Here is a 27767-nt window from a genome sequence, read left to right as displayed (position 1 = left end):
TTTCTACATTTGCATGCATACATTTACATAAGTGGTGACTGCAGTTATCAGGTACATTGTTTTCCAAAACATTAGAGGTAAATACCCTGGCATTCAGCTCATTAAGGTGCAGTGCGCTTGTTAAGCCAAAACAACAGCAATGACAGCAGCACAGAAAAGCCCATCTCCTCTGAACCCAGAGCCTATCTCTTAGCCACTTCTCAGACTCTTCCATTTCCCAGGAAGGAAATTATCCTAGAGAGGAAATGAATGTGATAGCATATGAATTGATGGAATAGATGAAACCAACAATGTGGTTTTGATTCCATTCATTTAGTCAGTCAATCATCCATTCAACATCCATTCAAAATCTTTATGGGGTTTCTCCAATATGCAAGACGCGGTGCCCGGTAGTTTAGAAGGACACAAAGACAGATACTACACACCGGCCGGCACCCAAGAAGTTTCCTACCTAATATGAGAATAGCTGTGTGATATAAATAACTACATCATTAGATAGGGATGTAATAAATGCTGGCTAGGGGGTGTTCGGTTAAGTTATGGCAAAAAAGTCAAATCTTCCCCTCCCAACTCTCATGGTTATTACAGTGATAATTTTCTAGCTCTACCCACTGCCATTTACGTCAGAAGTTCTCATGGCAAAAGAACTCTTATGGCAAAAGAATATAACTCTAGTCAAGTGTAACCTAAAGAAATTGTCCTTAGGATTTCTCCAAATTATCCCAGCTATTTGGATATAAACTATGTTCCTAGACTCTCTAATTTTTTGAAGAGTTTAGAGAAAGACTATTGGTGCTTAGAAGACTTTGTAGCAGAGAAATCACTAGAAGGTCCCAGTATGTCTACTGCTGAGGAAATGCCAAAGGACTTGAAGAGCAGGGATGCCAATCTCTAGGTGCAAACCCGTTTCTTCCTTGTCTAAGAGCTACACCAAGAACAGGCAAGTGATTTTAACATCTAGGGGGTTGGCTCCAATCCAGTTCACCCTGCTATATAAAAATACACTCGTTTCATTCTAAATATAGTAAGAATAATCAGAAATTCTCTTTGCCTCTGTAAGTAAATAAATAGCCAGAGGAAAAATCTATATTCTTTAGAAACTTGCGATATAACAAAAATAAAGGAAGTAAAGTTGTTTTAACTTTTGCTGATACAAAAGGGCACGTTGGAACAATCCCAAGTTTTGTTTTTGGATAACTAATAGAAATTAAAAACGGAACAGGAGAGCAACACTTCAAAGCCAATATGGTGGCTATAGCCAGTGGAAAAGTGACTAAGGTCCATGGTAATGATCAAACGCTTGAATAAAGGCATATTTGATTTAATTATGACAGCAATTACAACAAAAAACCTTACTGTTTTCTCAGTGTCTGAAGAATAAATTTAGACTCATTAAACATGCTTTCCAGCCTCATCTCCCTCTTCCCACACAACACCTCATCCTCCAGTCAAGTGTCCTGCTCCCCTTTGTAAGTGTGGGCTGTAGGCTTCACAGCCTCTGTTCCTTTTCCTCATGCTGCTCCTTCATCCACCCTTCTCTTCCCCAGTTCTGCGGGAGAAATCCCACCTATCCCTCAGGACCCAAATCAATCAATTTTCCTTTGATTCCTCGCCACCAAATTTACTCATTCTGTAAATTATCATGGTTGTTTGTAGAGGGCAGTTTGTTGGTCTCTAGAAAACCTTTTTAAACACCATAACACAGAAATTTTACTTCAAAAATCCATCCCAGAAAAATATACTTGTACATAAAAGAACGTTCATTGTGGCACTGTTAGTACCTGCCAAAAAGAGAAAAAATATAAATGCTCATCAATAGAGAAATGCTCAAATTATATTGCAGCTAAGTATCAGAATACTTTATAGCCAGTAAAAAGAACTAAGATTGTTGAATATTGTCAAGAAAAGAATTTCAATCTATAAATGGGACAAAAGTAAACAGTAAATTGCAACATACTGAGAATGATCTTTTCATGGAAAGAAGGCAAGGAGATAATAAAAGGGAGAAAGACTGTTGAGGTATTTATAGATATGTTTGTACATTCATAGAAAAAGTTCTAGAGGGATAGACATTAAACTGGATAATGGTATTTACCAGTACAGATGATAATGGGATAGGATAAAGAGTGCATTTAATTTTTTAATATTTTGGATTTTTGGATGTTTACCACAAATTTGCATTGCTTTTTTAATTTAAAAGAGGTAAGAGTTCCTTCCGGTGAACTCTATTATTTTTCACATTTATTATGAAATTTCTGCCTCTTCTTTTTTTTTTTTTTTTTTTTTTTTAGCATTTATTCATTTGTGATAGACAGGGAGAGACAGAGAGCAAGTTGGGGAGGGGCAGAGAGAGAGGGAGACACAGAATCTGAAGCAGGTTCCAAGCTCTGAGCTGTCAGCACAGAGTCCGACGCAGGGCTTGAACTCACGGACTGGGAGATCATGACTTTAGCCAAAGTCAGACACTTAACTGATTGAGACACAGGTGCCTCTATTTCTGCCTCTTCTTAAGGCTCTTGAAACAAGGAAGCACATCGTGTTCATCTTTGCACGCCTTGCTCAAACCATCAGTCGTTCTCTGCAAAGGTTTGTGGACTTATTTATTGAACTGAGATGACACCCATAAGTACCCTTTTGACTGTGCTTGGAAATTTCTGCAAGGTATCATCTCTCTTGAAGACAAGGCCTAGATGAACCCAGGAGTAAAGAACAGCTTCATCCAAGGGCAATACGAGCAGTGGGAAGGAGGAATGACAAGCGCCAATCCAGTTTCCCTCTCTGTCCTAGCGGCTAGACACTTCCATCCCACCTTTCCCAAACCTGGATTTATGCATAAGAAATGAGCATGTGAGAGAATGATAAAATAAGAAATAAATAGAAAAACTATTTTTAAAAACTCAACTGGAGAGGCTGTTATCAAAAAGAAAAGAGATGACAAGTGTCAGTGAGGGTTTAGAAAAAAACAGAACACATGTATCCTGTTGTTGGGAATGGAATTTGATGCAGGCACTACGGAAGGCAGTATGGGGTTTCCTCCAAAAACTAAAAATAAAACTATTATGTGCCCCAGAAAAAACCACGTCTGGATATATACCCGAAGGAAATGAAACTGGTACCTCAGGGGTATCTGCACTTCTGTGTTCAATGCGGCATCATTCACAGTAGTCAAGATATGGACACACCTGAGCGTCTGTCAATGGATAAATGGATTGAAAATGTGATACACACACACACACACACACACACACACAGAGGAATGTTATTCAGCTACAAAAAGAAGGAAATCCTGCCATTTGCTACTATATCGATAAACCCAGAGGACATTATGCTAAGTGAAATAAGCCAGACACAGACAGGTAAATAGTGTACGATCTCACTTATATGTAGGTCTAGAAAAGTAGAACTCAGAAACAAACCATAGAATGGTGCTTGCCAGGGACTAATGGGTGGGGGTACTGGGGAGATATTGGTATAGGGGTACAAACTTTCAGTTATGGGTAAATTCTGAGGATCTAATGTACAGCATGTTGATTATAGTTAATAATACTGTATTATGTACTTCAAATTTGTGAAACGAGAAGATAGATCTTCAGTGTTTTCTTTTTTTTTTTTAATTTTTTTAACGTTTATTTATTTTTGAGACAGAGAGAGACAGAGCATGAACAGGGGAGGAGCAGAGAGAGAGGGAGACACAGAATCTGAAACAGGCTCCAGGCTCTGAGCTGTCAGCACAGAGCCCGACGCGGGGCTTGAACTCATGGACCGTGAGATCATGACCTGAGCCGAAGTCGGACGCTTAACCGACCAAACCACCCAGGTGCCCCAATCTTCAGTGTTTTCAATACACACACACACACACACACACACACACACACAAGAATGGTAACTATGAGGTGACAGATGTGTTAATTAGCGTGACTATCTATCTATCTAAAATGATCACATGGTACACTAAATGTATACAATTTTTTATTTGTCAATTATAATTTACTAAAGCTGGGTGGGGGGAGTCAATCTAAGAGACAACAATCATAAAATTCAAAGAATATGGCACATGTAACTGGTTCCCAAATGAATAAAACTTTGCCATACTGCTGTTTGTTTTTGCCTCTAATTCTATCCACTCTTTTAAGAGGTGGAGGGTGGGGAGAATGTGAGTCACGAAGCAGATAAGAGAACCACTTTTACAGTCCTGTGGGACCTGGTTTCGCATCTAGCTCTGCCACTGACTGGCAACCGGAGGCGTATTCCTTAACGTCTCTGATCTCCAGTGTCCTTATCAGTAAAATGGATGAAAATATAACTGCCTAAAACCATGTTTTGAGAATGAAATGAAATAGCATAAGCAAAATACGTGGCAAATGCTTAAGGCATGATTATTCATAATTGTGGGGCCTTCTCTCCCCCTGACGCAGATCCTCTTTCTAGCCTTCTCCTGCCAGCAGGCCCATCTTGCACCCATGGCCCTCCTTGGCACCTGATCCCATTATCATCCCCTGGGGGAGAACAATCAGAACTTGAACTCAGCCCCAACCTCTGCAAGACCGCCACTTTCTTTTCCTCCTCTACCAGCTCAATGTTCTTTTCTGCTACCAGCTCAGCCCCTAAGCCTTCAACCAACCTCCCTTCACCGCTCTGCTCCTTCCAAGCTCAGAAAGCCTGAAAACCTTGATAAAATGACAGATTGTGGGAACTCAGAGTTCAGGCCTCAGAGTGACCAGACTGATCCAGAAACAACTCAAACTCAGCAACCTGAACTCAGGTTGGGACTTGGGCTCAATACTACTGTCAGTGATAATTCCCTACATTCTGGGTAATAAGAATACACCCACAGAACCACCATGAAAACAGTGATTTCATGGGAAAGTTGATTTCGAGTGTTAAGCAACTGATCTAGAAATGGTCCTTTAGAAGAGAAACCACGTGTGATTGTGGAGCCACCTGCAAAGGAGCTAACACTATTTAAGACAGTTTTGCTAATTCACTAAATTTGACTTGCAGAACATTATCAGAAACCTCAAATCTGTCATAAACCCTACAAAAATTCATTCATTCCAAATATTATTGAAGGTGTGCTGCATGCCAGACATATTTCAAGCACTGGGGATAGAGAAGGGAACCCTGGCCTCAGGCATCTTCTAGTCTAGGGGGAGAGTGACACAAGTCAATGCCAGGATGAACAGTTCAGAAGACACTGATTTGGGACTGGTAATGGTGAGAAAGAGTTACCTCAGGGAAATGCTCAGGGAAGATATTTCCAAGGAGGTGACATTTGAAGAATGGTAAGAAACTGGGGGAAGACTTGGGTCAAACATGTTCTAGGCACAAGGGGCGAGGACTTCAAGGAAGAACAAGCCAGCTATGTCCAACCCATATGATTGTGCAATTTTTTTAAGAATCAAAACTGGTAATTAATTACTTGCTTGCTAAAATGTTATTCCACTTCTCCCCTAGTCAACAAATATGATTTCCATGATGGAGATATCCGGAGAGAGAACAAGAAAGAAAACACAAGGAGATGGTATTGATCAGCACCCCTGTTTCTCTCTTCTAAAAATTATGGTAGGTTCCTAAACAGGTGGTACCAAGAAAGGTAAATTGGTTTATTGAAACAATAACTAAGCCAAGTAATATGATATACTGATATTTTTTATCCAGATCTAAAATGTCTAGCTGGGCTGTTATTTCTGAGAGTAGTTGGAAAATATTTAAATGTGTTTGTTTTTTTTACCACTGAGGATAAAAAGATACTAGTCCCTAACATAGTTTTAACTTACACTTCAAGTGAGGATTTACAGATGTCAGTAAATAAAATATTTAAAGGCATACTCAAGGTACAAACCTGAGTAACAATTCTAATAAACACAACCGCACTCTGCCCCAAATGAAAGGTACCAACTAAAAATGGCAAACCATAAACTCAGTATGACACAAATGTAGAGGCTGGGTGGCGTGGTGATGCCTCCCTCTTACGTTTGTGTGGTTCTTCTTTCCCAGCTCTCATAGGGATCTGACAACTTCATCTTATTCAAAGGGGGAAAGATGGAAGAAGGACTTGAAACCAACAAGCCAGGCTCTGGGCTCGTCCCAGGAGCTGTCCGTCAAACTTCAGGCACACCTCTTTCATTCCCAGCCCTTCCCTAGCTTCTTGGAAAAGACACGACCCTGTGTTCATGTAGTCGTTCATTCAACTTGGTGGCTGATTTTGAGTAGTAGTTCTCAAGCCTCTTCTTTGTAAATATCGGAATCTTTTTCTGGTGAAGTCTTACACAGAACTCCAGTAAATGAAACCACAGCTCCTCTGGCTGTGATGCCTTCCCTTCCCTCCGGGCATCCATGGCCTGCATCTGTAGATCAATATTTGCAAACCTCAGCTTGCGGCCTTTAGTAGGCCACAAGCAGAATATTTTAACGAAATAAAACAGGATAAAAAATAGAGTATTCCATGTATAGTAAAGATACGTGTTATTTTGTGGGGCAAAATTGTTATATTCAACAAATACTCAATGCCTATATAATGGACGTTAAAATCAGGTGAACAAAACAGATAAAAGCTCTTGTTGTGATGGAACTTATATTCTGGCATGATATTAATACATATATATTAGTATATATACATATACATATAGATGTATCTATAAAAGAGAGAGAGAGATAAGTTTGAAAGCCACTGGTATAGCTAATCACTTAAACATATCCTGAAGTTCATGATTTGTGTCAGAGTTGTTTTAACATTACTTGAAAATCTGATAGCTCGAGAATATATTCATGCATCTGTAAGCTTAACACATACCATTCATTCAGTGGAATTTTAAAGCATTTAATGATACTGTCAATAGCCCAGCTTGTCAATTGACCAAATCTCTTTTTGAGAATCAAAAATCAAACCACTATTGCCCAGACCGATGCACTGACACCAGAGGAAGAAGGGCTGTGGTCGTGGAAGGGTTCTCAGTACATAGCCTAAACAGGTGGCCAGAACTGGAGTTGAGGGCACCTGTAAATCAAATGTCCTCAGTGCTATGTGAATCCGCATAAGGAAGGACATTTGTCTGATCTTTAGCAACTTTCATTTCTTAACTCAAGGTCATCTTTCTCTTTTAACATGTTGAGACCCTGCCGCTGGTAGTGATCTCTCCCTTCAGTAGTTAGCCCTTTGTTACAACTTTTGCCACAGCAGATTTGTCAAATTGTATTGTGCACAAAAATCGCCTGGAGAATCTCATTAAGGTACAGGTTCTGGTTCAGTAGGTTTAGAGCAGGTCCTGGGATACTGCATTTCTTTTTTAAAATTTTTAAAATGTTTATTTATTTTGAGAGACACAGAGAGAGAGAGACAGAGTGCGAGCGGGGGAGGGGCAGAGAGAGAGAGAGGGAGACACAGAATCCGAAGCAGGCTCCAGGCTCAGCCCAGAGCCCGACGAGGGGCTTGAACTCAACGACTGTGAGATCATGACCTGAGCTGAAGGCAGATACTGAACTGACTGAGCCACCCAGGTGTCCCTGGAATACTGCATTTCTAACAAGCTCTCAGGTGACCACGCTGTGAATAGCAAAATGGCAGCACGCGTGTGCGCGTGCGCGCGCACACACACACACACACACACACACACACACTCCGCATGTTCTGAGGGCAGGGACTGTGACATATTCATCTCTAGCTGACGAGCAGTAAGGAACTATATAGTTTGTTCTAGAAAATTATGTTGTAGAAAATTTAGTGATTAATCACAAGAGATTTTTGTAGTTCAACCATTTGGACTAAAACATTTTGAAATGATGGAATAAGTGCTGATGATTTATGTCAAACATCAACTCTCCATATTCTACTTGCAGTCTTCATCACTTTATTAGTTCATAGTCTTCACGAGCACTATGAAACATGAAAATGCTGCAGCACCAGGGTGGAAACGCCCCTTTGTAAGAAATGTTTATTTATAAAATACATACAAAAATTAAAAAATTGGGGTATATTGGGAGCCTGGCTGGCTCAGCTGGTGGAGTGTGTGGCTCTTGATCTGGGGGTCATGAGTTCAAGCCCCACGTTGGGCATAGAGCTCACTTAAAAAAATACATAAAGATCGATATATTTAAAAAATTTTTAAAGAAGAATTGGGGCATATTTATTTCCATTATAGAAATTCATTTACATGAAAAAATTCATCTTTAAGACTTCTTTAAATTAGAAGCTGTAAACTATACAGAAGTAAGCAGAATTCAGTCCATAGGCATGTTTTATTTATGTGTCTTAAAATCATTTATTTGCCAACAGTTAAAAATAGGGTGATTTCACATAAACATTAATCCAGATATATAAGTCCTCTTGAAAAATTAGAAAATCCTGAATTACTGGGTCCTCCGACCCTCACTGAATTAGGAGAGGTTGTCACTTCTAGACAAGATGTGCACTTTCCACTGATGTCATTACCCTTCTCTCGAAAGGGGGTCTGCAAATCCTACATTACATAGTAAGGTCTCTTTATAGATTTATGTTCTGATTTGAATTATGTCAGTTCATCAAACACGTATCTTTCCCAGAATATATTCGTTGCTTAAAAATATCTTCAGATATATTGTTTACTTTGACATTCGAAAAGATGCTCTTCCACTTTTCATCTATCTGCAAATGTGTTCTACTGAGCAGGATACTAATTTCCTTCATATTTGACTTCTCTCAATTGGTCAGCCTCATCTTTTTCCCTTAAAAATATGTATACTCTGGGGCATCTGGGTGGCTCAGTTAAGCATCCAACTTCAGTGCAGGTCATGATCTTGCCGTTCATGAGTTCGAGCCCCGCGTCGGGCTCTGTGCTGACAGCTCAGAGCCTGGAGCCTGCTTCAGATTCTGTGTCTCCCTCTCTCTCTGCCCCTCCCTCTCTCTCACACACACACACACACTCTCTCCCTCTCTCTCAAAAATAAACACTAAAATTTTTTTTTAAATAAAAATATATATATACTCTATTTTATAATGGAGTGTGTATACACACACACACACTCTATTACAAATGCATTTCTATCTATTAAAACACTTAATGGAAGTAGATGATAAATAGAAACTCATTTTGAAAATCGGTGGTGAAAATTATACCTTTCAATATTAGAAAGTTTACAAGGCTTCATCATGTTTCTCCAACATAAATGATTTCATTATAGGCACTGGATTTCATTGGTCCACAATGTCTTTTTATGAAAATGCTTTCCACCAATGGCTAGGCAACTTCCATGCTATGTGTGCTTTGTAAAAGGAAGAAGGCAATGCCACCCAACACATAAATACGTTATGCTGGATACAGCTAAATTCAACTTTACTTAGAAAGTGTATGTCCTTCTGACTCCTCTTGGAGTATGTAAGCACACTCCCCAGGACATTTGTACTTGCTGTTTCCTGCCCCGGCATACTCTCTCCTCAGATATTCACATGGCTTACCTTCATACTTTTTCTCAGTCTCTATTCATATGTCTTTTCCTCAGAAAGACCTGGCTGAGCCATCATAAAATAGCAGCCAAACCACTAGCTTCAACGTAACCTGCTTTATTTTTCTCAGTATTATGTATTACCACCTGACATACATTTACCAATATCTGTTTCTACTTCCATGTCCCTTTCCATGTCCCTTAGCCCCCATGAAGAAAGGGACTTGGGTTTTTTTAATGTTTATTTATTTTTGAAAAAGAGAGAGAGAAAAACAAAAACAATGTGAGCGGGGGAGGGGCAGAGAGCGAGAGACAGAATCCAAAGCAGGCTCTGCACTCTCAGCACAGAGCCTGACACGAGGCTCAAACGCACGAGCTGCAAGACCATAACCTGAGCTGAAGCCCAATGCTTAACCAACTGAGCCACCCAGGCACCCCAGAAAGGGACCTGTTTTATTCCAGGATCTTGATTGGTGCCTGGAACTTTGTAGGAAAGATCTGACGAATGAATGATGCTGTATGGCTCTGAATAACTATAATTCTGTTACTCCTGTTCTAACATTCACCATTTGAAAGGGAATGAATAATCATTATAGACATATACCCATGACATTTCCCCACTTGAGGGCAGGCATCTCTGAAGAGGGAAGCGTAATAACCCCACAAACTGGGCATTTTTTCCTGTCTTCTATTTGTTAGCGTTTTTTTTTTTTTTTTTCTATTTTCTGTCTGTTTTTGGACACACTGCATCATCCTACGAACCAAATGTGGAATCCTATTCTCTGAGCACTTTTTTTTCAAATATGATTTTATGTGATGGTTTTATAAGGAAAACATCTATGTGTCATTCAGATCTCCTTTTTGCATTTATCAGCACAGAAAGGGAAGAGTCCCAACCCCCAAACACACCACATCATAGCACACGACAGCCTTCACCTAGGATGACCGCCTCCTCTTTATCAGAAAGTCATGCAAGGAAAGCCAGGGGGTGAACAAGAATGCCAAGAGAACTTTAGTTCTTTTTCCGAAATGCTTTAACTTGGTATTTGTCTGTGTTGTGAACATATCCAACCCCATTAAGGCGAAACATCAAGGATTCAGTGGCTAACTTCTCAGAAAATGTTGAAACAATGGCGACATTTTGAGAAATCAAGAGCCTATGTCTAAAAAGCACATCAAGGAGCAGATTCAAAGCAAGTTCAGTGAATTGACCAAGCTTTTTACCCTTCTCTGGAGTCCTTTCAGAGCAACCTTATCAGTGAGCTGAGCCGCCAGGAACATATATCCTGGAGGCTGAAATAGACAACTCATTTTCATTCTAACGTGGTGATAGTATAGAAGTGACTCCTGCACTCACGCAACTCATTCTGTCATCCTTAACGTAAGAAAATAACTTATTTCTCTCTCAAAGATAATACCCTCTCCGTGACATGTTACAAGTAGGTAGGCCTCTGAAGTGCTTTAGAAAAACAGTACTCTGAGAATATTCAATATAGAGAGTCCTTAAACAACTTACTATATGTATAGATTCCAGAAGATTTAGCATATTGCTATGATCTACCATTCACTGGGGACAAGACACATGGAGAAATCGCTATTATGCTACAGTGACACATGAATTCCCAGAAACATTCTTCTACACAAAGAACAGATAAATGTATAATTACACAAAGTAAATGTTTTAGAAGTTTCTTTAGAAAAGAGAGAGGGTGTATGTCAACCAAGTAACATAGGTTTAGACAGTATGCTATGAATTGTCAGCAAGAACTCAGTGAAAGGAACATTCACATCATGTTCGATGTTGAATCCCTTTGCACCTTGAACACATGCACTCATTTGTCCTCTGAAATCTACACTTCGGTACTTCAAATTCCATTCCGGATAGTACCACCAGCCAGAAGATAGCCTCATGTCAAAGTATCACCAAGTGAGGATTTCTGAGGACACTGCTCCCTGCTCTCCAACTGCATGTCTTCTTTTGCAATTCTCTAATTTGGAGAACATGTCTCCAAAGAGGAAACCATATGAGTTCGAAAATTTACAAAAGTATTGAACTTGCTTATGATGAAAATGGAACATCATTGTTACTTATTATTTCCCCAGGATGACATTTATATTCCAGGAACCCTGCAATATACACCATTACCTGAATGTCCGTCTTGTCTCAAATACGTTGAGTCTACTTCTGCTTAATTTCTGCCCAGTTGCGTGCATGTAATAGACAAGACCTTTTAAATCACGCACGCGTGTAGGTGGCAGGTACTATGTCAAGAGGTATAACATTTTTTTTAAAGGAAGTTGGGCCATCAGTTTTCAAAGAAAAGATTTTTAAAACCCGCTTCAGATAAGAGTGTAAACCTTTGGAAGACGGGCATCTTTTAGAAACCATGAAGGCTAAGAAACAGGAAAAAAATACAACTATTAAAATGCACATACACTGCTAGCCGGCACTGTTGTGACAGCCAGAGGTATCAGCGTCAGTCAATTATCTTCACAAATGCCTCTTGTGCTAATGAGCACTCACAAAAATCAGCAGACTTTTCTGGCAAGGAGAAAAGATCAGTTTCATTGCTTGCAGAACTAATTCAGGGTACAAAAGTGAAGGCTCCCCGATCGCTGCCTCTTTTACTGCTCCTTTTGTAAAGGCTTTTGATGTGTACTGAAGAGCTGGGCCTGTGTTTGGGCCTCTTCGTCTCCAGTTCATTGCCTGCCATTAACATACATATCCATATGAAAAGTTCGGTAAGTCACTAACAGCTGTCCAGAAAGGAGTTTGAGAACGATGGAGAAAAAGGACCTATTCCTTCTCAAAATGCTGACAATACTATTTAGCCCCTTTTTGGCAATGATATACCTAACTTTTTAAAGCCGCCTTTCACTCAAAGAGGGACTAGGCATAATACAACATTCAAACACATAGTGGTTTTTCATTTTGAAACAGTCATTTGCTGTATTCAGGAAAAAAAAGTCTATAGTTACCAGATGCAAAGGAAATCCATCATTCATGATACATATGTATATGGCAGACACACACGCACATACACACACACGCGCGCGCACACACGCACACTCCCTCTATATTGTTTTTGCAGGATGCTAAATAACCTCACATCTTCCATTTTGCCCAGAGGAAAACCCCCGCAGCAGATGCTCATGAGAAGTTTTATGCCCACTGCCTTCTTCAATTTATGACACTGACAGTTACCTATGGTCAATTTGTTACCAATGGATACTGTGTTAGTAGAAGAAAATACCATCAAAATTGCACCATAAAATTTTAAAAGGAGATTTAATAATTTGCCTCTAGATGAGTTGATGAGAACTCCTTTCAGGAAAAGAAAAAAAGACAGGTTGGGAATGTATAGGTCATGGTTTTGGACACGGGGAATTCGTATTACATGTTTTTCAAGTCTGATAAGACCACGGAAGCTAGCTGCCTAATTGGATGATTATGTCATATCCATGGTAAACAATTTTTAAAGAAAGTGCTAAAGGTCAGCTAATACACATCTTACTAGAGAGAAATAGTTAGCTTTCCTTTAAGAAGAGGTTCTGAAGGCCAGAGCGGGACGAAATAGATTTTACATTGATGAAAAGGGATGCTTCCCAATCATTTGGTCTGTGGCTTAGTTTTGTCAAACTCAGAAAGAAAGCATGTGATGGATAAATGCTTTTCCCCCACGCCCCGGAGTTCACGACCCTGGGGCCATCTCAAGGCACACATGGCACCCAGCATTTGCAGAGTCTGAGCTGGAAAGTGAGGGTAGGCAAATCTGTGTCAATGATCAAGGTCTGACATGGTTTATAATCAGGATCTTTCGTTTTGCCTTTCTTTTCTGGCCTTTCTTTTTTCCTTTCCTCCTTCCTTTTTCTCTCTTTCCAAATCAGAATCAAAATGCTAGGGAAAACTACTAGCTCCCAATTCTGTAAAGAGTTTATTCCTGTAAGGATCCTCCCACCTCCAGAAACAGCTTGTGCTGTATAAAACCAAGACTTTAATCCCACTTGTTGCTTCCCCCCCAACCTTTCTTCATCCCCCCCACCCCCCCGCCCCGGCCCCAGTTTCTATTCTCTTTTCGGCAGCATCTCTCCCAGATCCTAGTCGCTAAAAATCTTTAACTCTGCCTATTTTGATCTGAAAATTAAATCTTATTTATTATGCATCCTGTTTGTTGTCCTTGAAGAACACCAGCATTCATTTAAAGGGGTCCAGAATGACTTCTTAAACACATTTCTCTCTTTGCTGCAATTAAACAAAGTGGAGCTGTGATTAGTCCTCCACAGGGGGGAAAGAAAAAGACACCCTTGAATCAAAATGGGGGGACCTGGCTGGGCATTATTGCCTCACAATGCAGGAGTTTATTGCTGAAACCTGCTTATCCCCTAGCTCCGCACTCCATGGGAACTTCAGTCAGGTGGAAAGTTATTCTCTTCTCCGCCGAAGCAGCTTGAAGTATCGTAAGACCCGCTAAAGCCCCTAAAGCTCTTCCTCGTAACTGAGACATTTAGGATAATCTTTATGAGAGTTTTGCACGAGCTTCTGCTTTTTGTTGCACTTAGAAGGAGAGTTAATGATGAGCTTTCACTGCTTCTCCTTCTCCTTCTCCTTCTCCTTCTTCTTCTTCTTTTTTTTTTTTTTTTTGAAATCTAAGCCAAAAAGCGCCTGTTTAAGTTAAGTACCACCTCCCTCCAGCCCTTGGGAAACCACTCAAGAGGGCTTTGCTTGGCTCTGTGTTCATGACACATAATGAAAACAATTTTACGCTGTGGAGGGAAGTATTGGGCAATTACTGATGTAACAGCCACCTGCAGTAGCGAGGCCTGGCTGCAGCATTGCGCGGTTCATGAATATTTTATGGTGTGATGTTATTTTGAATGGCTGGGGCAGGTGAAGGGGGCCGAGGGTGTAATAAGTAACTCTGCTGGAGGCTGTGTAGCGGCTCTGTTTCCCCGCAGAGCGCACAGTGTAACACCAAGAAGCATCCTGACCCCGCCTGGATCGACGCGAGGGCAGCTGAGGCTGAGGCAAGATGGTATGACAATTCATGGTGGGCACCCTTTACAAGCCCTTGTCTGCCGATTTTACACGCGATGTCCGGCTTGAAAAGCCCCGGCATCAGTCTTGTCTGATTTAATTTGATAAATTAAGTGTGGATAAGGATTAAATGAGAATTTTGTAATGGAGAAAGCTTGTCCTTACTCTCTAATCCAGTTAAGATAGTATGGGAGAGACCCTATAAAATATAGAGCAACGGCTTGAGAAAGCAAAGTAAAAGAGAGAATCACTGGTCACTTCAGCGATGTTATGTCCATGTAGAAGTTGAAAGAAAATGCTACTCTCGCTTTCTGGTGTTTGCGTGTGAAACACACACCCTCTGTGTACCAAGAGATGTACCATCATACACACACGTTTTATGGAGGACCTAGAAATATAAGAGAGAAACAGGGATTTCAACATGTTTTACATAATAAAATATGGCTATCGAGAATTGTTCCTGAAAAGGTGGAATATTTGGAGTATCATTTCCTTTTTCAAATGTTATTTTCCTAACAGGAAATGTCAAGATTTAAACTTGGGATCGTCGCATAAAGAATACATTTCCAGCATTTCAGACTTTCTGATTCTTCCTACTGGCATATTTAAGATTCCAGGCACAAAAATCATATTGTATATGACCAAGATACAAACAGTGCAAAAATTATTTTATTTGACAGTTATATTTCTATAAAATGGAATGGTATAAACAAATACTAGTTATCTAGACAGTTGATGGAAGTTCAAAACAATGCCATGTGAGACTCTATTAAAATTCTTTTTAAAATGTGTGTGTGTGTGTGTGTGTGTGTGTTTGTTTTTAGAATGGTGCGCTTTTGAGGAAGTGCTTGGGAAGGCTGTACATTAGACTTCAGGCTGAATAGCTTTGTCGTAGAGATCATGCTTAGAAAAAGATACAAAAGATTTGCAGAATCCTTGGACACAAACTGGCAGAAAGAACGGAAATCCTCAACAGAAGCACAGAAGGCAAACGTAGCCAACTAGACATTCTGAGAAGAATGTGAGGCAACAGAGGAGTTGCCGGTGACAATTTTAAGATTATAAAAGATAACTCTTTAATTTTTGTAAGTGATGGTTTCATAAGTGCGCTTCTACATTTCATAACATCAATTTAGAGTTTATACCAGAATGAAGTAATGTGGTGATACGTTAAATTTTCTACTTTAACATTCACCTTATCGTAGAACACTGACGTACCACTGCTTCTGATGGTTGACAATCCCATTTGCATTTCAAAAATTATAAAGTCAGGATGACAAAATGATAAGTGTTTATACAATCCGGGCACAAGCCACTTTATCAAATGGCAGTATATTACCTAAATTCTAATCTTATTATTTAGTATTGGCATTCCTATCTACTATGTCCATTGAAAGAATTGTCTCAGCTTGCTTGAATATGCCATTTATCCTCTATACATAAGGTACGATGTCAGTCCTTTTTAAAATATTGGTACTTTTCATTAACAAAGAGGAAATGATGACATCAGATGATCTTGATAAATCATGTCACTAAGAGCCACCTCTCTCTACAAGCAGGGTGAATTCAAGAGAAATGAAATAAAATCGCAAATAATGTTAATATAATAATATTAATAGAAATTAACATACATTCAAGAAATTCCAAAATATTTAATTTTGTCTCACTATATATATTTTTCCTGCCTCATAATGCATGTTAAAGGTGCCCTGATTTAGCAATTTTATAAAGATCAAATTATAAACATGCAATAAATTTCAGATTCTTGTAATTAGATTTTTAGCTTAAGAGATGTTAAACTCTGTATGTAAACGACATTATTTAAAAGCCTGTCTTCTAAAAGAAAATTGCTGTTTGACAATTCTATAGAATATTGAAGAAAGGTAATTACACTGCTCTGGTTGTTAAAGATGCAGGTGTTGAATAAAGTCACTGCTTCAGCTTTTGCAAAAAAAAAAAAAAAAAAAACTCCAGCGAGGAAGAGAAAGAAGTGTGAGGACATGACCCCAAATCCAAATCTTTATCCTCAGAATATTAGAATGTTGGTTCACACTGTTTCCCTCTCCTCTCATAGGTGATATGATAATGATCAGAAGAAAAAAATTCCCAGCCAATGCACTGATGCAGAGAAGCTGTGAGGAGAGAAAGATTTCTCTATAAAATTCACACGGAGGGGTGTCTGGGTGGCTCAATGGGTAAAGCATCTGACTCTTGGTTTTGGCTCAGGTCATGATCTCATGGTTCACAACTTTGAATCCTGCATCAGGCTTTGCAATGTCATTATGGAGCCTGCTTGGGATTCTCTCTCTCTCCTGCCCTCTTTCACCCTGCCCCACTTGTGCTTTATCTCTCTCTCTCTCTCTCTCTCTCTCTCTCAAAATAAATAAATAAAACTTAAAAAAAATTTTTTTAATTCACATGGTACTGTTATTAGATACTGAAATAAAACATCAAGCGCAAAATGGGAGAAGGAGGGCATTAAAAACATAATCAAGTGCCATATAATAAAATAGGGGCCCAAAAAAATGACTACAGCAAAAACTGGTCTTGACTGACCCAGTTTTACAGAAATGCTTAGGGCTTTAACATTCATTTACTTACTCAAGTACAGGTAACATTCCTAGAGGCAAATTTAATTTTGAGAATTACAAATTTAATTAAACTCTTATCTAAATTACTTAACTCTAATGTCTTGTACTATTAAGAAATGTCGGGCCTAGAGAAGCCCTAAATGTTTTTATTTTGTTGCAGAGTAAAACATTTGTAATGAACAGTGGATGTGGAACACCAAGAGAGCACACACATGCACATGCACACAGATGCGTCCCGAGTGGTCAGTGTTAGAGGGAGAGGATGTTCTAAGGGATATTTAATCCCTTAGTTCAACAGCAACCAAAAGGCTTGTTCTGAGTTTGAATACATACAAAGTTTCCAAAAGACATTTATGTCATCCTTTCCACTGGATGAGGAATAGAAGTTAACAGATAAAAATACAAGACAAGTCAATAAAAAGACAAAGCAAACACAAAGGTTTTAGGTGTAGGGTACTTTATTCTCCTCTTCAGCCTTTCCAGATGCTTTTGGAACAGATACTTAGAATTGTGTTTGAATTGAGGAAGAAAACATGGGAGTCGTGATGTTTTTTTTTAAGTCTCCAAACTATTCCTATATTTTTAAAAGAAATTTAAGAAAACAACAAGAAAGTCAGCCATTTTCTCTTACTCCTGTTGAAAATATACCCAAACAATCATTCTCGTGCTCTTAATTGTAGTAAAGGTCTTTGTCTCTATTCTCTTTCCCCTGATAATGTTTTGTCTTCTACCCAAGAGCTGAAGTCCCATGCCTTCTTTGCATCTTTTTTCAATGTCTCCAGCCACTGAATTCCTACAGTACTTACTGCTTATTCTTTAATTAATGTGTACTTGCACCATTATGCAACTTTCAAATATATGATGGGTTATAATGCAAGCAGCGCCCCTAGAGTTGTATAGGAGAGTGGCCCCTGAATACAGAGAGTGGTCTCTGTAGTATAGCTCCTACCTCCTTGATGACAAAGGGTTTATTTTTAAAAATACTTTTTTTAAGAGTTTTTTTCATGTTTGTTTATTTTTGAGAGAGAGCAGATGTGCAAGGGAGGGGCAGAGAGAGAGGGAGACAGAATCTGAAGCAGGCTCCAGGCTCCCAGCTGTCAGCCCAGAGCCTGACAATGGGCTTGAACCCAGAAACCATGAGATCGTGACCTGAGCCTAAGTCTGATGTTTAACTGACTGAGCCGCCCAGGCACCACCAAAGGGTTTATTTTTCAGTCCCACCCCTCTGCCATACTTCCTTAGTGCTCTTCCCATAACTGATGGTCAATTGAAATAAACTCACTGATTTGAAACTATTCTATTTCTCCCTCTTTCCATTTTTATATAGCAGCCTGGGTTTACAAAGCACATTCCACAGATAACTCTTGCTCGATCCCCACCACAGCCTGGTTAGAACAGCAGGGAAAGACTTCTATCCTGACTGCACACGTTAAGGAACCGAGACTCTGAAAGGGGTAGCATCCAAACTTGAACTCTGTCTTGTTGACTCCCAATCCAGTGCTCTTGCTACTCTCTCATGTTGCCTCTCCCTTTGGTGCCTGTCTCACACAGTTTTGAGTCATCAGAACTTAAAGAAGTAAAAAGCACCTACATACTGGCTAAGGCAGAGTTTGGGGGGAGTCTGAGGCAAAGGGAGTGATGAAAAAAGCTGCCGCTATATTGTCTTTCTTAAAACCGGGGCTAAGTCTGTGCTGGGCAGGGGATGCGGGGAGTAGAACAGCACTGTGGTTGATGGACTGGATGACTCGAGGGTCCTCTGAAGCAAGTAGGTCTTAGAGCTCCCAACTACCTCTTAGTGACACCTATTACTGAGAAAAACCAAACACCTGCCAGGGGAAAGTAGTCATAATGGTGATAACTTTAGGCACTAGGTAGTTTACCTTCTCATGAATAGACATGCCGTCTGAGAAACTTGATGGGCAGAAAATCTGAAGCTTCTTCTATGGTACTTGCACAAAGGAAACTGGCTTTCAGCTAATAATGAAAACATGTGGGTTATGATTTCTCCTTTGAAGTCCAACTTCCCCAAAACTAGACTTCAGGAAATAGCATGTAGGTGTCATGTAAGTTTTATTAACCTGTATAGAGCTCTTGGCCCCCAGGATTTATGCTACATTTTTTTTAGGACAGTGAAGCTGCACCATTTCATGTGAACAACATCCTTGGTCTACACTACACCAGAATTCTAGCACATTCTGTAGTTTTCTGAAAAATGCCGAGTCCTACTTCTCTGAACTTATCTCACCCTACCTTTGTTCTTGCTCTTTGCACACCAGCCTCGTGGATTATTTCTGTTCCTCAAACATGTGAAATTGGTCCCCACCTTAGGATCTGGGCACTTGCTATTTTTGTGGAGGGGAATGCTTTTTGCCTAGGTGATCTTGCTGGCATTGCCTTTTTATCAGATGGAAAAATCACTCCTCAGGGAGAAGTCCATTTATAGTTGTCCCTCAATTGTCAGGGACAATAAGGACAGGATCTTATTTCATACTTGTGGTTTTAGGTTTTAGGCTTATAGAAAAACTGAGCGGAGAGCACAAAGTTCCTATGTATCCTTCCTCTCTCTCCCCCATCCTCACACCGTTTCTCCTATTAACCCCATCCTACATTAGTATAACACACTTGTTATGATTAATGAACCAATATTGATACATTATTATTACCTAAAGTTTATCATTTATTCAGATTTCCTTAGTTTTTACCTAACGTTCTTCTCTGTTCCAGGATCCCATCCAGGACAACATATTACACTTAGTAGTAATTTGTTACACTTTTGGCTTTCATGTTTATTCATATCTCTGCTGTGACAGTTTCTCAAATTTTCCTGGTCTGCCTTTAAAAAAAATTTCTAATTTTTTAATGTTTATTTATTTTTGACAGAAAGAGAGAGAGAGAGAGAGAGAGAGCGCATGAGCAGGGGAGGGGCAGAGAGAGAGACACAGAATCTGATGCAGGTTCCACACTCTGAGCTGTCAACACAGAGCCCAACAAAGGGCTCGAACTCATGAACCACGAGATCATGACCTGAGCCGGAGTCAGACGCTTAACTGACTGAGCCACCCAGGCACCCCCTGGCCTGCCTTTTTGACTGCCGATTGCCAATGCTGAAAACAGTGCCAACCCTATACCTGGTATTCAAAATATTTGCAGAGCATGTGTAAATGAATTAATAGCTTGAGTGAGGAATTCACAATTAGTATTATGTTATTTGGCATTTGTTTAACACTTTCCAATTTGCAAAATAAATTCATTTATCTTATTCATTATCCTGATAATCTTGTGAGGTGGGCCAAGGGGACACATATTATTCTCTAAAAGACAAGACCTAAAGTTTACAGAAGTTAGTGAATTGCCTTTGATACAGGAAAGCTGATATCACACCCTCAGTTCTCTGATGATTCTATTCTTTCTAGTACCTCAGTGGAGAGGGTGGACCAAGAAAGAAAATACCATTGCAGCCAATTTTATCTTGGGTGGTGGGTAAATCAAATGCCAAAAGCCTCTATAATTTTCACCAAAATAAATAAAACAAAACTTGAATAAACAAGCACAACATACAATAGATCGGATACAAGACAGATTTACACTTGACTCTAAAATTAGGTCAAACTGACTTTACAGATATACTTTTTTCAACATACAAGTAAACTTGTATTTGTTGAGTGAATGTTTAATGACTCTTAATTGCATGTACCTTGTTAAGGTTTAATTAGAAGATGTAACTTATTAGCCTAAGGCAAAATTTCAAGAAGCACCATAGGAGGATTGCTATAGCTTTGGTAAAACATGTTATACTTGTTAATCCTGGTAAAGGTAACAGTTAGTGGGATGTCAATTAAACAATTACTTAATTTCTGGTGTTATAGAACAATCAAATGTTTAAAAGGTAGAAATCTAAATTCTCAGATTTTTATAGGAATTACTTCTTTTTCAACGTTTATTTATTTTTGGGACAGAGAGAGAGAGAGCATGAACAGGGGAGGGGCAGAGAGAGAGGGAGACACAGAATCAGAAACAGGCTCCAGGCTCTGAGTCATCAGCCCAGAGCCTGACGCGGGGCTCGAACTCACGGACCGCGAGATCGTGACCTGGCTGAAGTTGGACGTTTAACCGACTGCGCCACCCAGGCGCCCCAGGAATTACTTCTTTATCATAAATAATGGTATACACTCTTACAGCTGGAAGGGACTTCTGTAATTTAACCTGTCTTTTCACAAGTGAGGATGCAAAAGGTGAAAGAAGTTGAGTAATTTCCCAAAATCAACATTAACCAGGTTGATGGTAAGAAGAGAGTTTTGATCTCACGTATTTTGGCATTCATTCCAGTGTTCTTTCCCTTGCTCAAATTGTATGTCTAATGCTTCCATCAAGGTGTGAATTGAGTTGATATTCTAATAACAAAACTTGGCTCTTTAATGTAAGGGTAACTACTCATATCCTTCTAAAAAGTGATGGATCAGTTCTTAACGATGAGCAAATACTGTTACGTCTACCTATCAAAACTGTACTGGATGAAAAAGGGCATGATCCCCAAATTTTTATGGAAAGCTATAAAGGAGAAGTAACATACCTGTGTCAATCAACCTACTGCATATTCATTATATTCCTCCTCGAGAGAAAAATTAGCAACCTTTGTGGATACTTCTGAAATAGAAAAAATATTCTAGAATAAGGAAATATTTTAGATTACAAATCAATACTTGCCATATTTGAGGGACACAATAATTAAAAATACCATTATAAATAAGCAAGAAACACAAAGGGCTCTCTGTCCATGATAAAGAACAGGTAGGGGGCGTCTGGCTGGCTCAGTCAGTTAAGTGTCCCAACTTTGGCTCAGGTCATGATCTCACAGTTCTCGGGTTTCAAGCCCAGGTCGGGCTCTGAGCTGGCAGTGCAGTGCCTGCTCTGGATTCTCTGTCTCCTCTGTCTGCCTCTCCTTCACTTACACACACACACACACACACACACACACACTCTCTCTCTCTCTCTCTCTCTCAAAAATAAATAAACATTAAAAAAAAGAATGGGTGGGACTCAATACTCCTGTTACCATCTTCCTGTACTGCAGGAATTTATAATCCAGCAGCCACACCTATGTAAAGCTGGTGAATGTTATTTTTCAGCACCACTTGAGATGCACAATGCCTCCTGACCTGATTAAAAAAGCTTATTTGAAGGCAAATGCTATCACTTAAAATGTTATATGGCATTTGGTGATGTTGAGTAGGTTTGTGTCATAAGAATGGGAAAACCCTACTGATTCAGGGAAAGACACAGAAGAAGGTTTTTGTTGTTTTTGCTAATAAATTGAGTTATTTCAGACTTCTGACCAAGCAAGTTATTGAAAACCAATGTGTCTGGTAGAGATGATAGCCTGGATGAAATAAAGAAGCCCATAAAGAACTGTGATAAGGTTCCTGGGGCGATGTCACAACTTTACTTTGTCCTACCAGCCATGGTATCAAGAGAGCCTAGGTCATGGTGAGGGGAAAGCAAATCCCCCATAATGTAAGAAAGTAGCAGCTACTGATAGAGTTAGGCTGTGACATGCCTTCTTATTTAATGAACTAATTTATTTATAGGTAATGGATGTTATTTTTTTCACAAACACAGTCACAGACTGGTTGACTTTTGTTAAGAAACTAAGAGATGCAAGAAATGTTGAGGTATTTGGTCAGGGACAACATCTGAGCTGTCTACAGCCAGGGTACTGCAGAACCCTGCTGATAAAGTATCCACAAAGGTTGCTAATTTTTCTCTCGAGGAGGAATATAATGAATATGCAATAGGTTGATTGACACAGGTATTTTACTTCTTTATAGCTTTCCATAAAAATTTGGGGATCATGCCCTTTTTCATCCAGTACAGTTTTGATAGGTAGACGTAACAGTATTTGCTCATTAAGAACTGATCCATCACTTTTTAGAAGGATATGAGTGGTTACCCTTAAAGAGCCAACTTTTATTGGCTCAGATAAATTAGTTATGGAGTTTTCTCTATGTCTTTGGTTTGGGAGGGAGAAAGAATGTCAGAGGCATAGTTATTGCTGACAAGAAATTTACAATTAAATCTTAGACTATAAATTAGGGAGCTCTCTTGTGCGACTGTGGGCAGACCACCTAACTTTTCAATCTTTGTTTGTTGCAAGAATAAAATAAGAGAGATTTGCTCTTAGAAGAATCATGGCATAATGTTTAAGACCATAGGCTTTAGATCAAGACCAAACTACATTTGATTCTTCATCAATGTTTACTAATCATGTGATTTGGGCAAGTGATTTAACTTTTCTATGGTCCCTGATAGGTAGAAGTGTTCCATAAATGGTAGCCATTGTTAATAAGAATTACAGATCAGTTTTATTAAACACAAACTAATCAGAGAGTTGTATATCAGTACCAAGAAATTTGTGAGCTTGTTACTATAAATAAAAGCTTTCCAGGATAATTCATGAAAGAGATGCATTCTGTAGGAGAAAGAAGGAAATGTGTCATGTTTTATGAAAACCGTAAACATCCACCTCTTAACAGAGCTGTGGCATACTGTGGAGATAACAGTATGGCAGGTGTACCGCAATAGTACAGGGGTGTTCATGGCTGATTATTTGAAATAGCGAAGATTGGGAAAAACATAAATTTTTCTAATAAAAATTATAATTACTAGCTTATTGTGTTGACTGTATTCTAAGTATTATTGTAAGATTTTTAAGTTAATAATTTATTTCCCACAAAACCTCTATGAAGTAGAGAGCATTTTCATTCTCACTTAACTATAGTCATGTCAAAGAACTTATGTATATTTATATGTACTGTCCTGACATGTTATTGTTCATACAAAAATAAACAAGATTCAAAACTCCATTTCTCTGTCTCTTTCTCTCTCACTCTCTCTGTCTTTCACTCACACACACACACACACACGCACACACGTGGTCATATTGAATTTAAAGAATTAACCTAAGGGGCACCTGGATGGCTCAGTCAGTTAAGCATCCGACTTTGGCTCAGGTCATGTCTCACAGTTTGTGGATTCAAGCCCCACATCAGGCTCTGTGCTAACAGGTCAGAGCCTGGAGCCTGCTTCTGATTCTGTGTCTCCCTCTCTCTCTGTCCGTCCCCCACTCATGCTATGTCTCTCTCTCTCTCTCTCTCTCTCTCAAAAATAAAAACATTTAAAAAAAAAGAATTAACCTAATAATATATTTCTTACAAAAGACTCAGTTTAAATATAATGACACTGAAAAGCTAAAAGGATAGGAAAAGATATACCACTGTATTTCCAATATCAACAAAAAAATAAGAAATAAAATATTAAAAATATTATCTACAAAAGAATAAAGTATAATAAGTCTTCTGTAGCAAATCAAAGAGAAGATATTTAAAAGTTCTATACTAAATTCTACAAAAAACTATTAAGATCAGTTAGAGAAGACCTCAATAAATGGAGGCATATACCATGCCAATGGATTAGAAGACTGAATAGGATAAAGATATTGATTCTCCCAAAACTGATCTATAGAGTCAATGTAACTTCAATGACTAACCCCAGCTGGTGTGTGCATATGTGTGTACCGCATGTGTGTAATTTGAAAACATGATGCTAAAATGAATGCAGAATGTAAAGGGTTAGGAAATAACCAATGCACTCTTGAAGAAGAATATAACTTGAAGATTTACACTACCAGACGTGGTAATGACTAATAAATTGGGATTGGTTCAAGGATAGACAATAAACCAATGGAATAGACTAGAATTCAGACACAGATCCAAAGACAGAGGGTCACCTGATGTTTGACAATGCTGACACGACAGTGCAATGGGGAAAGGATGACAATTATTTTTTTCAATAAATGGTGCTGGGTCAATTGGATATCCATTTGGAAACAAACGAATGTTGAACCTTTTATCTCCCACCATCCACAAAATTCAATTCTAGTTGGATTGTAGATCTAAATGTGAAAGGTAAAAAAATAAAGCTTTTAGGAGAAAACTTAGGAGCATATGTCATGACCTTGGAACAGGAAAAGATTTCTTAAACAGGGCACAAAAACACTAATCATAAGAGAAAAAAAAAGAGGATAAATTGGATTACATTAAAATTAAGAACTTCTGGTCATCAAAAGACATTGTTAAGCGAGAGAGAAGACAAGCCAGAGTGAGAGAAATTATTTGCAGTAACATATCAGACAAAGAATTTTATGCCTGGGATATAAAGTACTCCTACAAAATAACAAATGAAAACAAACAGTCCAACACAAAAATGGATAAGACGGCATGGCAATGAACAAAAGATAACCAAATGGCCATTGGAAAACAGGGAATGCAAACATGAACTGCAATGAGACCTTTTCATGCCCGCCAGAACAGCTGAATGGGAACACAAGCCACCCGAAGAACAACAAGGACATGCAGAGACTGAAGCTAACGTACACTTCTGACAGAAGTGCAAAGTGGTACAATCACCCTGAAAAACTATTTGTCAGTATCAACCGAAGTTGAATACGTACATTCCTATAAAAGCATAACCAGCACTTTGTCCTGTGACCATATGAATAAGCACACATATCGCTCACACAGAAATGACAAAATAGTCTGTACCCTGAGATACTACAAGAGGAACAGCCCACCTGCGCAGGTCTGGGACTCAAAATAAACGGAAACCTTGAACATTTCCTATAAGCCTTGCGTGACTTGCTAAAACAACTCTATCACTGACTTTTGCGGCGCTGGTATCTGAAAATAAGCCATGACCTTTGTGGATATGATAATGACATGAGAAAGTGGTTCTTTCCCACCATGAATAGATCAACTAACCTGAACTTGGAAATCTTGAGGGTTTTTTGTGTGTGTGTGTTTAGATAATCTCCTGGTTTTCTATTTTTGTAAGTCTTCTGAAGTCTGAATCCTTTGCACCACTTTGTAAATAAACACCTTTCTTCTTCAAATCGACAAGTCCTCTTCTGACAATCTTAAAACAGACTAATTCTGCTCCTAGCTATAGACACAATACAATGAATGTGTATGTTTAACACGTATGACTGTTCACAGGGGAACATGAATAAATGAATCATGGTATAAAATGGATTGAATAGAAGGAAAAAATGAATTATGGTTTATATATTCAATGGAATGTTATACGACATGAGAATAAACAAGGCACTGTTGCATGCAACAACAAACAGCCATCTCAACAAACACAATTTTGAGCGAAAGAGTCTAGACACCCAAAATACTCACTTCATGATTCCGTTTACATACAATTTTAAAACAGGTCAATTTATCTATGGTGCTAGATGTCAGGATGGTGAGATATGATTACCTTTAGAGGTGGATAATGGTTAGCTTGACTCATGTGCCAGTAATAGTCTTTCTTGACCCACACGCTCGTTACGTGGAGGTACTCACTTTGTGAAAATTCATTAACGCTTGCAAATAAGAGCTGTGAAATTCTTTGTAAGTATGTCATACTTAAAGTTTATTTTGCTTTATTTTATTTTTTTAAAAAGATTTTATTTATTTATTTTTATTCTAGAGAGAGAAAGAGAGCATGAGCTGAAATCAAGAGTCAGAGGCTCAACCAACTGAGCCACCCAGGTGCCCCAGATTTTATTTTTAAGTAATCTCTACACCCATCGTGGCGCTTGAACTCACAACCCCGCGATCAAGAGTAGTGTGCTCTACCAAGCCAGCTAGGTGCCTCTAGAGTTTATTTTAAAATGGAAAAGGACATAGATCAATAATGGAAAGACAAAAGCATGTGCTGTGACACGGTGAGAGGAGCAGCTCAGTGCCCACAGGCTGACTGTGAGTGACGTTTGTCTGGCTCGTGTATGAAAGAAAAACAAGCTGAACAGGTTTCTTAGAATCCTTCCTCAAATCCAGGAAGACTTTGATCAGGGGTGATGGGGATGGGAGGGGGGCTGGTAGTGGTCTGAAATAGTCCAGGAGAAATAAAGGATTAAATTTCAACAAGAGTGAGAAGAGACTTGGGCCCATAGTGTGAGGAAGGCAAGAGAGAGTCAACATGTTCAGTCAGGGTTCCAGCCTTGCCAAGGGTTGATGATCAATACATTTTCATCTGTGTTCTTATTTCCTCTAATCTGGCCCGTGATTAAATTGGCTGGCTTAACACACCTACACATTTCATGTATGTCATATCCTTAAAGGATGGGTATGAATGTAGCTGTGTCACAGTACACAACTGCAGGTTTATTTGCTAGAGCTTCCTGACCATAATCTGCAAATGCTCTCATCAAGCGCTCTCCAGTATTTAATGACTGGCTTCTAAATACACAGGCACTGGGAAAATAGGAGAAAAAAATAAGATGCCAAATCCTCAAAAAAGCTAACAGTATACATGGGGATTTAGGGCTATCACATATAAAACTACTGAGTGGGTATAAGAATGACATTCCAGTGTCTACCTTGTATGAAGGGCTAACACCAAAGCACCCAGCAAAGGATCTCAGCTGTGTAAAGGGATCATGGGAGTACAGCATCAGGAAATACCTGGGAGGATTTTCTTGACAACAAATCTTCTTTATTAACAACCAAAAAATATTTTATTTTTAAGTAATTTCTATACCCAACATGGGGCACGAACTCACAACCCTGAGATAAAGAGTTGCATGCTCTACCAACTGAGCTAGCAAGTGCCCCTGGAACTATATACATCTTCATGTTACAGTCATATTTAGGCTATTCATAGTATTAAACATGTTTTTA

Source organism: Lynx canadensis, chromosome A2, assembly GCF_007474595.2.
Source record: "Lynx canadensis isolate LIC74 chromosome A2, mLynCan4.pri.v2, whole genome shotgun sequence".
Taxonomy (NCBI): domain Eukaryota; kingdom Metazoa; phylum Chordata; class Mammalia; order Carnivora; family Felidae; genus Lynx; species Lynx canadensis.
Note: the sequence above shows the minus strand (reverse complement) of the source record.